The sequence below is a fragment of the Trachurus japonicus genome, chromosome 12 (assembly GCF_045865225.1).
Source record: "Trachurus japonicus isolate A0001 chromosome 12, Traja_1.0".
Taxonomy (NCBI): Eukaryota; Metazoa; Chordata; class Actinopteri; order Carangiformes; family Carangidae; genus Trachurus; species Trachurus japonicus.
In genome coordinates this window covers 4,689,236-4,702,112 of record NC_140918.1, presented here as the reverse complement: position 1 = coordinate 4,702,112, position 12,877 = coordinate 4,689,236, and positions in this window count along the sequence as shown.

Here is a 12,877-nt window from a genome sequence, read left to right as displayed (position 1 = left end):
AGGCATTAACCCACTGTGTAGGCTCAGTTACTTTACAGATTATGCCTTCTCTCTCCATGTTGTCTAACTCTGTTTTTAGACGATCTTTTAGTGCAAATGGTACTCTGCGTGGTGGACAAACCACTGGTGCTACCTCTGGGTCAATAGTGAAACTACATTCACCTGGGAATGTGCCGATGCCTTTAAAAACATCTGCATACTCACTTAAAATGTTGTCTGACTGAGTGGTTCTCTCTTTGTCACTGCTCACTGCATATATTACTTTAATTAGCCCTAGCGCTTTACATGCTCTGAAGCCTAGGATAGGGGGGCCATTACAGTTCACTACATAGAACTTCTGGATGGTTGACCTCTCTTTATACCTCCCTTCTATGTTGCAGTAGCCTTTCACTTCAAGTGAGTGTCCCCCATAGCCTGTTAACCTATGATCTGGGGCTTTTAACTGTGTTTTGGGCATGAGCGTGGCAAAGGCAGTGGCTGGGATTATGCTGGCTTGAGCTCCAGTGTCCAGCTTGAACTTCAGCTGTCGGTTCTGTGGTCCCAGTCCGATGTCTGCATATGCACTTTCCTCATCCTCTTCCTCTGCAGTAACAGTGTCCACATACAGCTCAGAATCGTAGTCCTCATCGACCTCTTCAACAGTGTGAACGTTCTTGTATCTTCCTCTATTCTGAGTCTGAGGCTTTGTTTTACACACTCTTGCATAGTGGTTGAACTTCTTGCACTTCATACACTGCTTGCCTTTTGCAGGGCACTCTGCTGTGTAGTTGTGGTTTCCTCCGCACATACTACAGGCTTTCTCCTGATTTTTCTGGTAGTCATTTGCCTTGTTACTAGCACCTCTCCTGGCCCCTGGCTTTACCATCTTGTGGTGGACTGCATGCACTTGACATTCATTTGCCATAGCCTTTAACTGTGCTTGTGATAGTTCATGGGAGCTCGGCTACTTCATGTCATCAGTCCCTCCTGCCTCTTTCTGTCGCCTCTGTATGTGCGGCTCCGCGACGCGCACATACAGAGGGAGCAGACGTCGGAGCAGCGTTGCCACTCCTTACAAAATGCTGGGGTGCAAGTGTAGCTGTACACAGGGGCGGACCCAACCATCTCTGTGTTCTGGAGGATCACAACACGGCCACCACGTCACAGTTTTTTTTTTTTTACACATAGGCCTACCTGACAGCAATGATTAGGGAAGACCAGGGACAGTTGTAACACTTTTTGCATTTTCCCCTCAACAAATCAGAAACCCTTAGCCTATTTAAAAAATATGTCAACTACAAAAAATATGTATGAAGGTGGGTTTACGTAATATTTTCAGATTGCAAAATTCATCTAAATATAGTGACTGCAATGATCTACCTTAGAAAAGCTGCTGGTTGAAATAGAAAAATACAACTCAAGATTTGTAGCTACCGTAATGTGAAATGTAATTTTAATTTTTTTAGAACTGATATTATAAAATTGGTATCGAAAAAAGTATCGTTCAGGAACCGGTATCGAAGTGAAGGTATCGGTATCGCTACCGGTATCGAAAAATTTTGATTGATACCCAGCCCTATACTCTCAGATAAGATGGACCTTCATTAAACAGTGTTTCCCCCAGAAAATTTGTTAGTTAAGGTGGTGTCTGACCTGTCGGGGGGGGGGGGGGGTGGCACGGATCTGTTGACGCTGCGGGAAACCCTGTTAAACCTTCAACCTGCACTAGACGTTGATGAAGATCAGAGCTGGTAGTGACCAGGGACAGTTACTGTGAGCTTCAGTGAGAACAGATCTGATCTCAAGTCAGTCAAACTAAATGTTGAGTTCCTCTCATGTTTCAGATTCATTACAGAAGAAGAATTAAAGTCAGTGTGATCTCACCTGTTGAGTTTTCTCCAGGTCGCTCTGAGATCCTGAGGAGGAAGACGAGCAGAAATGAGACACTGATCCGAGGGTTGTATCAGGAGGAGGGAGGAGCCTCTCAGGTCACATGATTTCACAGAAATTATTCAAATAAAATCTTAATCTCTATATGAAAATGTGAAACGTCAGAGCTGAACAGCTGCCTGTTGTTTGTCCAGGACTTTATGATATTCCTGCTTTTCCATATTTATGTTGTTAAAGCAGAAGTAAGCGAGCCGGTCGTTTTGGCTAATGCTGCGTTCCAGGCCGGCTTTTGAAACCGTAAATTACAGCTTCAAGTCACAACTTACGACTTTGTAGCGTTCCAGGCAACCCACTCGTGTTTTTCCGACCTGTTTTACCGGTGAAAGTCACTATAACGGCCACTCGTAACTTCCGACCCGTGAACTCGTACCAGATCAAACTGGTACGAGTTTACAGGTCGGAAAAACACGAGTTACGAGTTTCCTTGAACGCACCATAACAGTCCTCGTCCCTACGTCACCACATTCACGGCGTCCCTTGGCTGCACACACAGCCCTGCATGCCGTTCTCTCTCCTCATTGGATAAAAACTGTAGGATACGATAAAAGTTTTCTCCTCGGCTCAGAGCAGAGCAGAGGGACTGACAGACCCGTGTTTCAGACCAAACACTCTATGTAAGTGATTGCTGTCGGAAGATATAACTATTTAAGACTTATATTAACACAAATATATCACTTACTTCTGCTTTAACAGAGTTACAGCTGCATTAAAGCAGAAGTAAGCGATATTTTTGTGTTAATATAAGTCTTAAATAGTTCTATCTTCCAACAGCAATCACTTAGTGTTTGGACCGAAACACAGGTCTGTCAGTCACTCTGCTCTGCTCTGAGCCGAGGAGAAAACTTTTCTCGTATCCTACAGTTTTTATCCAATGAGGAGAGAGAACGGCATGAAGGGCTGTGTGCAGCCAAGGGATGCGCCTGAATGTGGTGACGTAGGGACGAGGACCAATAGATCCATGACGAGGGCGGGGGCTGCTAACTCCATCGGCTGACAAGACGTTATGGTGCGTTCAAGGCAGCCCGTAACTCGTGTTTTTCCGACCTGTGAAGTCGTACCAGTTCGATCTGGTACGACTTCACGGGTCGGAAGTTACGAGTGGCCGTTATAGTGACTTTCACAGGTAAAACAGGTCGGAAAAAACACGAGTGGGTTGCCTGGAACGCTACAAAGTCGTAAATTGTGACTTGAAGCTGTAATTTACGGTTTCAAAAGCCTGCCTGGAACGCAGCGTTAGCCAAAACGACCGGATCGCTTACTTCTGCTTTAATGTTTCTGAGAGAAACCCTGGACAGAGAAACTACAGACACTTCTGATGGTTTATATCAGAATATAAAAAAGAGTTAATTATTGTACTGATCATAGTGTTTAGACTCAAATAGACAATGTTTTCCTGACTGATCTTTGAGTCTGATTATGATGAACATCTCTGACACTATTTTGTATTCTGAATGTTAAACTTTGTAACAAACCCATTTTGGTTTTGTGCTTGCTGTTGCTTGCTTTTGTCCACCAGAGGGCAGCTTGTATTGTGTATTGCTAGCTGCCGGGGATTGAACATGAGCTCTGATGGTGGAGTGTGTTTCTCTGCTCAGTCACAACAAAGTCCAAGTGTTTAAGGAACAAAGACAGACATTTATTACAGTAATGATATCGTTAATATCATTATGTATTAATGAAACATCTCACTATTTTATTGTCTCCAAAATCAATAATAAAAAGAAATTGATCATATAGCAAAAGTCTCACATCAATTACAACAACAGGTGAGAACAGGAAATCAGGTAAAAGTAAGACGATGTCATACAAAAGTCTCATTACACAAACCACTCACATTTACAGTAATGTATTTACAGTTTGCCAATATTTATTCATTTATTTATTGATATTAATATTCTGTTTAATACATTTATTCTTACACAAACCGCCCACATTGTGCAACATATTCAGCCTTTGTACAAGCAACATTATATATAGTGTTATTTAAGTATATAGTGTTATATGTTTTTCCATGTTTCTCTTTTTTTATATAGCCTATATATTTCAATAGAAGGACAATGTTAAAGGTCCCATATTATGCAAAATGCACTTTAGAGCGGTTTTCTATCAATAATATGCATCCCCGGCCTGTCTACAATCCCCTCTGGTATGAAAAATGTTCATCCTCTCCCTTTTTTGCTTTGTCTGTCTTTAGAAAATGTGTGCTTATACAGGCCAGTTGAAGATAGTCTGTCGGTGACAGACTGGATGCCACCCCTTAAGCCTTGGTTATACTTTCGCCTGGCTCCGTTGGCAGTTGGCGCGCGCACCTCGGCAGAGCGCACAGGCGTTTATACTTGCCGCATTCACCGTTGCAATATTCGTAGCAAAGACAGGGGGCGGTAGATAAAAAAATACAATAGGAAGTAGCAGAAGCAACTAAAAACAGAGAAGAAGTAAGCAGGATTTCTCCTGTAGCTCTACTATTTACCTTCATTAAAAAGCTCCGGTGTAATTGTGATAGTTAACTACATGATTTGAAAACCAACCGTCCTTGCAACATCAGTGTAGTAGTTATATAACGTTATCGATCGCTGCATGTATTGATTTTTCGCCGGCTTGTTGTAAACAGATGCACATGGAGGAGAGGAGGGACCGGATTTGCATAGTTCCTCGAGTTCTGGGTCATTTGATGGTCTTTATAACTTAATTACGAGTTGTACAAATGCTAGAGCGTACCAGCTCAGCCAGTCTTCCCTCAAATTCATCCATTTTGAACCGAGCGACACTCGCGCGGCGCGCGCCAAGTTTCAAAATCCTGGAGGTGCGCGACAGCGCGACGCGCCAGCGCGCGACGCCGTCGCGAGGTGCGCGTTTACGTCATTTGTGGCGCGCGAGCCTCGCGCACTCGCGACTGCGTCGAGCATAAACTAGGCTTTAGGTTGGTGGCACCGCCCCAAGTGAAGGTTTGCCATGCCTTAAGAAATTTTCCAAACCTTGCCATTTTTTATAGCTCTGGTTAGAACAATGGCGAATGTACGACCTGGAAGAAGCTGTTGCTCTGTTGTTGGCTGCACACACGAGCGCCAAAGTCATCAGATATCACCACATTTCAATCAATAAATGTTTTAAAATGAACAAACAATGCAAGTCTGGTCGCTTTTCCGCTGTCGCCCCCCTCCCCTTTATTTACGTAAATGTGGTGATTTCAGTAGCCTACATAGCCCAGGTCCTCCTCACTTTTCATTCAAACAAACTAATGCCACTGCCACAGTTGTTAAATTTCATCAATGAGACTAGCATTAATCTCCTAAAAAGAATTTAACCAGCCAGCAGTAAACCTCTAAAAGCATGCGAATATGTTACTTGGCTCGTTTTTGCCTCCGGGAGGAGGACAGATGCCCGTGCTGGCAGATCAGCTCAGTAGAACGGATCGGAGCAAACTGTGACGTGTTAACAGTGCTAAAGCCAGAATTAAAACAGGTTTTTAGCAGCTTCTATGGCTGTTTGTTTGCCGCGAAACGGCGACAGCCGATGCTAATTTCTGTTAGCCCGTCTATGAGGTTTCACATTATACGTTAGCATTAGGCTAAGCGGACTTTATGCTTAGTTGTGATACTGGCTGTGTGTGTTTTGAACGTTGTTTCAAGCCTGGTTTGGGACTATTGTGAGCTACATGAACCACGAGACCGCACTGGCGGCGACGTCAAGAGCTGTCGCCACTCTGTTATATCAATCGCTCTGGCCATAGTGATACATCCACCCATAAACATTAGCATTTTATGCTACATGCTACCATTAGCCACATCCTGTCCCTGAGGCAGAATCTTTCCTACTATGGCCACGCCAAGACCTGCCTTACTAGGCCTCTGATTGGCTGAGAGGGGCAGGCAAGGCTGTGACAGACGGAGCTCATTAACATTTAAAGGTGCAGGCACAGAAACAGCTTGTTCTCAGCAGAGCTCATTTGAGCGACTTTTAGACAGCCGACATTCAGGACCACGGATCAGTTTGGGGCAATACATTTCGAATACAGTTTAGTTGGACGTCTGACAGCTGAGTGAAATTGAGTAAGAAGAGTATAATATGGGACCTTTAAGTCTCCATTCCACTTCACTATCAGTCACCATGTTCAGCTGCCTAAGATATACACATAGACATATAAAGATCTTTATCCCCTTGGGCCTGTGAGCTGGTGGGCACGTTATCAGCTCTGTGTTGCAAGGTTCTGATAACACCAAGCTTATGTTCCAGAGGGTGGTGAGAGTCGAAAAGTAGATATTGGTCTGTATGTGTGGGTTTTCTGTATACCCCAATGTGGAGGCTCCTGTCCTTTTCCATATGGACGTCACAATCTAAGAAAGGCAGACTATTGTCCTTGACATCCTCTCTGGTGAACTTGATGTTTTTGTCCACTGAGTTAATGTGTTCGGTAAAAGCTTGCACCTCTTTGGTTTTGATTTTAACCCATGTGTCGTCCACATACCTGAACCAGTGGCTCGGTGTTGTTCCTTCAAAGGAGTTTAAAGCCTTTTTCTCTTTGAGCAATACAACTGACTACCAGGCTAAGATAACGAAGTCGAAACCAACCTTCCATCAAAGGCAGTCATTTAAACGACTGTCGTTGGCACTTGGAGCACAAAAGGGAACCAGTGACATCATCACCCTTGTGAACGCCCACACAAGAGGTTAAATAGTGAGTCTCCACACCAGATAGTTGGACCAGTCCCAGCCTGGTCAGATGCGTACATGAACTGATGAAGCCTCTTGGATGAGAGGTGAAACGTCTTCCTAGACAAATAACTAAGTCCAGTTGCTTTCGATTTAACCTCCTTTGAAATACTATGACCTGGGCAAATGAGAATATGCACCGGCTCAACCCATAAAATCTTAATCTCTATATGAAAATATGAAACATCAGAGCTGAACAGCTGCTTGTTGTTTGTTCAGGACTTTATGATGTTCCTGCTTTTCCTCTGTATGTGACAGATAATTAAAAAAAGTTAATCATTGACACACAGTTTAGACTCAAATAGACAATGTTTTGTAATGTGTGGCCTCTCTGTGAAAAATGCCATGGCCTCTTATTGGTCTCTCACTGTTTCATGGTGATTATAATATATACACATAAGGTACTTCAGATAAATGAAGGTTTTTGTATATATTTTAAATTTTTAATGTATAAAGCATTTTCAGCATGAAAAACTTGTGTAAAATACATGGAACATATACAAAATTATGGACTGGAAGAAAATACAAACAAAAACATTGACGTTAATAATTACTAGTTAAAAAATTGAGGAAGCAAAGTTTCACAAGTGCATGAATCTGTTTAAAAGATGTTTCAATATGTGACAGTTGACAGGTCCTGTCACTATGCCTCCAAATGATCATGTGCCCTGGCTACTTGGCCAAGGGGATGTCCCTTTGGGTGACTGGCAAGTGTGCATGACTCTTACCCAGGAGGTGTGGGTTCAATCCCCGCCCGGGCCCTCTTCACCATGCCACAAATCCACCACTTTCAGGAGAATAACGCTGGGTGTTGCCATGACACTACATTCCACCGTTACTGTATTGTTGATAGCATAGACTGGTTGATAGACATTGGCCGTGATGACTTTATTTATAATAAATCATCACGTAGCCTAATTTTAATGAGAACAATACGGGCAAGGTTTTAGCTTTATGTCACATTTTCACGTCACTATATCACCGTTGTGACTACTCTGATGTTTATGAAGTCTATAAAACGAATTGTTGAACAAACATTTTAGATTAGCTGGGCTAACCGTTAGCTGTTAGCCGTTAGCAGTGTCAATAAACAATAACTCAATAAACGGCCAATGAAAAAAAAAAAATTTTCCAGCGGATATCCTAGTTAGCTACAACATGATTGAGCTAACTGGAGTAGTTTCATGTCGTGTCCGACAACGGGAGGGTTTTAACAGCTGACGTCCTGATGTTAGCTTAGCTGCTGCTGTTAGCTGTCAGCGGCAGCTAACAGCTAACAAGTACGACAACCATGACTAGTTACAAAAACGTGCACACAGAAATAGTAATGTTTGTTCAATAATTTGTTTTATAGTTAACAAACATCAGATTTAGTCAAAATAGTTTTGGCAGCCCGGAGCCCCCACATTTGGTGCCTACACCGCTAGAATGCTACTAAAACCGACTTCCGTTGTGGTGTGACGCAATGGATCATGGGAAAATAAAGTGGTGGATAGAAGGACCAGCCCCCCTGTAATCCTCTCAGCAGGCACGCCGATTTTTCCCAGTGGCCACCCGTGGTACTGCAACAAAAAATCCCATGGGGCCCAAAAAGGATTTTTCCCATAGACCGCAATAGTAAAAGAGAAGCCTGTAAAACTGTTCACAGGACACCTCCAGCTGTAACCTCCGTTAATTACTAATCTTTGTATTCTATATTTTTAAGTCATGGACTTTTTATCCGTCAAAATGTTTTCTAACGGTCAGAAAAGCCACAGAAAAGTCTCATTTCTGGCCGTGACGTCACGGCTGTGTCCATGCACCAGCAGTGCGCGGTCGTGTGTGTCTCGGGACCGAGGATGCCTGAAACTAATGAGACTCTGTCCGGCGCTAAAATCACTCAGAAAAGTGGAAACACGGCCCAAAGCTGAGTTTTTGTTTGGTCACATCGAATTAATTTAACTTTATGATATTTAATGTCTGTTATTAGTCTCTTGTCAACTCGTATTCTTAAACGTAACGTTTTAATTGATGAGATCGCCTCGTAGTGACTGCATTTACTGACGTGAAACCGGACTGTTTTACATTACTGCTCCTGTAAAACTCATATTTTTCAGTAATTTTAGCTTGATAAATAATTTGATAAAAATGTAAACCGAGACATCTCCTCCATGGTCGGTGTGTCGTGTGTGTGTCCTGACGGTGCAGCTGCTCCCCGTCTTCACCGGGGCCGGAGGAAGAACCGTGGACGTCCTCCTCCTCCTCCTCCTCCTCCTCACCGTCGTCAGTGTGTGTTTGTTCAGTGTCAGTATGCTAAATGATCACTTAAAGCAGAACTATGCAGGATTTGGGCTGTAATTATTGTGGCTCAGAGTCACTGTGATGGTTGAGTGACCTGTTATGAAGTGAATGGGGTCTAGGCCAATGCGCTCACCCCCCCCACTGGCTGAAAACCGCACTTGCAAGATCAGTCGTCCGTCTCGGTGTTACAAATCTCGTCAATGGATAGAAGTATCGCGAGAAACTGCTTTACGGCAGTACGAGATAAGAACGAATATGACGTCATGCATGTCACGAATCGTGATTGGTTTGAGTTCGGAAAGTCGGAGGAAACCATGGAAACATGAAATGTTTACTGATGAAGTTCAGCTTGTGGCTAACGGGGAGCTAATGCTAACACAGATACACACACCATGGGTCTTTTATAAGATAATGTAATACATCATGACACACACACACACACACCTTCGCGTTTTGGAACCTTTATTCCTGTGTGTGTATGTCTGTGTCTTTGTGCCTGTGTGTGGCTGTATTAGCGTTAGCGCCGTGTTAGCATTAGCTCCGTGTTAGCATAGCGTTAGCTCGGTGTTAGCATTAGCTCCGTGTTAGCATTAGCGCCGTGTTAGCGTTAGCTCGGTGTTAGCAGGGCTTAGCAAACAGCAGTAAACACAAGCACGTGTAGGGGGTGGAGGAGGTGGCGGTGGCGAGTTTTTTTTTTTTTTTTTACGACAGTGACATGTGCCTACCAGAACTGTGGGGGAGCTCCGGAGAGGGAAAAAAAGAGAAACCAACGAAGGAGCGAGCTATTTCCGGCCGAGCTGCATAGTTCTGCTTTAAACTCATAATCATATTATTAAATTGTTCGGAAAAAAACAAACATGCTTGTGACTTTTTTCTGCTTCTACCAAATCCAACATCTGCAACTGTGTCTGGGGCATTCGTGTTAAATTAAAATGTCTGGTTCTGTAACAGCTGTATTTAGTGGACACTGATATTCTGCGTGTTGTGGAAATATTGTATTGTAAGTTAAACTGTTGAATTACAAAGAGTCTCATCCACCTGAAGGCTTAATGATGATGATGAAACTATGAACACAGACAATTATTAAAAGGATGATGCATTTGCCAAAGAGCTCTAACTTTCTTTAATCACAGTGTGGTTGATAAAAACAAAACACGTGTGACTAAGTTTATAATACCTCCACCAACATCCTGTAACAACTGGTGAACTGTGCAGCAAGTTAAATATACTCTTCAATATAAAAAAGGTAAGAGTAAAGCCTCATTACATTATTTGAGGTGTTCTGGGGTCATCTCTGTCAGGTTTAACAAAAATACAGTTAATTATGATTTATTTTCCATTGTGATTTAAGCTTACAGGTTCGGACTAATTCGTTTTCAGTGTAACATCGTATATTAATTAACTGTCAAAACGATTTAACGATCATATAAACGGTCGTAGTAAACCTACGATCGGCCGTCTTACTTTTTAAATCATTATCTTTGTTTTAAAGTCCGTGTGAGTCCTGTAAAAGTCTTAACCCAGATAGCACACATACGTCGTGCCGACGTATTCCCGACGCATCAAGTTCCGTCGCCAAGACGTCGCATGGAGAGCGTTTGCTAATTGGCAAGATATCGCCGAGACGTCGGCCTTTGATCGAGCTCGACCACCGGCCGACGTCTCGGCGATCAATAAAAGCAGGAGCGGGAGCGCCAGGCGCTCCATATATTTAGCCTATAAATAATTCATACGACCTTTATTCATTTAGGTCGGGCCTTTTGAACTAGGTAGCCTACAATATTCTACAATCCTACGTAATAAATAAATAAATTATAATCCCTGTGTGCTGCATGTACAATTAAGAGGCAAAAGTCAAGTTTAAAAAAACTTTATTCATGCTTCACTCAGGTTAGGCTACAAAACAGCATAAATTCAATCAATAAAACCGTCGTCAATAGATTATAACTTGTGAGTCCTCTTCATCAGCATCTCACTCCTCGAAGGCTCCGCTGGCCCCTGACGAATCAAATGGCATTAGGCTCCCCCCTCCTCATTTCATCTGCAGAGGCTGAGAACTGCGGTGAGGAAGAAAAAGAGGAGAAAGATGAGGAAGAGATGTCAGGGCCAGAACAGCAGAGTCACGGAGTGTCTACATGTACAAAGTGTGTGTGTGTTAACGATTAGAAATGACTGAAGAGGGACAGGTTTTATGGATATGACGTGCTCAAATAAATCAATAACAAAGTCATTCAAAAAACACACTTTTGCGTGTCTGATTAGGCAAGCACAATGATCTACTATGAGTAATATGCTAAATGACAACAGCGCAAACCGCAGTATTTAAATGAGGGTTTTGCGCGTAACCGTTTCCGCCATGGAGAGTGTGGACAGAGAGCTGGATGGATACAAACGCAGAATAAAAATTTGATCCGACGCATTAATAGAGAGAGGGACAAATAAACATATTGTGGAGCTGCAGCATAAGAAACGTAGTTTATAATAAAACCTCAGCAAAGGGTGAGCTGCTCTGATCAGTGTTGAGCAGCAGCTGCAGGTAACTGGGAGACCTGCTGTCATTCATTGAGCTGGAGCTGCGCGCTATGGCACAGAGCTCAGGTGTGGGACACTCAGGCCACTCGGATCTAAACGCGCTGACCAGAGGGATCACTACGGAATGAAAGCGGTGACGTCTCTCAGCCCCGGTCCCAGAGCTCAGCAGCCAGGTACTGGAGAGGGAGGAGAGGAGAGGAGAGGAGAGGAGAGGAGAGGAGAGGAGAGGAGAGGAGAGGAGAGGAGCGCACTGGACGAGAGAGATGCGGCGTGCGTAACGGCGCTTAAATTACTTTGATCGCATGATCAACAAAACTATTTAACCATCTGAACACAACTACTGGGCTCATCATTCATCACATGTAACAGCTTGGCCTGATGGTTTTATATCGCAAAGCAGCAGAGGACAACGGTATCGCTGCTTTCCTGTGCGCACTGCGCAGCTCTCAATTTAAAGGGCAAGACGGCGTGGTTTGGCCTTTAACTCGTTAATCATTCCATTAGTCCAGTTTCTCCGCGAGCCGGTGCAGGTGTCGCAACGCATCACCTGACGGCGATTTTTACAAATGTATTGACTGATCGATAACATGTTAGAAGCTATGGACTATAACAAAAACAAAAAATGCATCACATTTTTGGGTATGCCAGCTTCCTCTGTGGGTGGCACTGGCACACTCGTGGCTACGCCATCTCAGCTGCCGACAGCTGTTGCTGTTATTGTTTTTAACAAAGACGAAAACAGCGCTTGATTACTGAAAGGCAAAGCCCGTGTGACCACATCAAGGTGGTTGTGTCCACACACCCGTACTGGTTTATGTGACTTAAGGTGACATGTCGGCGCAGGAGGGAGTGGGAACGTGGATGCGAGCCAGTCTCCTTCAATCATGCACGGAAAAGGAGAATGATAGGAAAGGTTTTTCTAATTTATTGAGAAACGATGCCCAGGTCAGCAATGCATGACAATAAACATGTGGTTCATTTGTCCCCTCAAGTTACATAAACCAACACAGCGTGGACACACACAACTCCGCTGACGCCGGTGATGTGTAGAAAAAGTGTTTCCATTACACTTTTGCGATACAAGTTTGTATCGATTCGTCTCAAAAACTAAAAACTTTTTTTGCGATATTTGAGAGTTTTTTAGAAATGTAGGTGTTTCCATTACCAGTTTTTAATTTCGATATTTAGGTTTTGCGCATTTCAAGGGGTAATGGAAACGCACCTAGTGACAGTTTCCTCATCACTAAACTTGAACCACCATCCTCCCTCACTCACGTCGTGACGACAGGACAAAGCCTTTTGGACATAGGCTACCTACCTTATATTGTAGCCGATATGCTGTGTTTTCCTCTCTGTATGCCTCTCGTTTCAGTTTTTGCCCCGGTCAATCATCTGGTGCGCATCCGCTGTTTATCAGGTGCTTGCT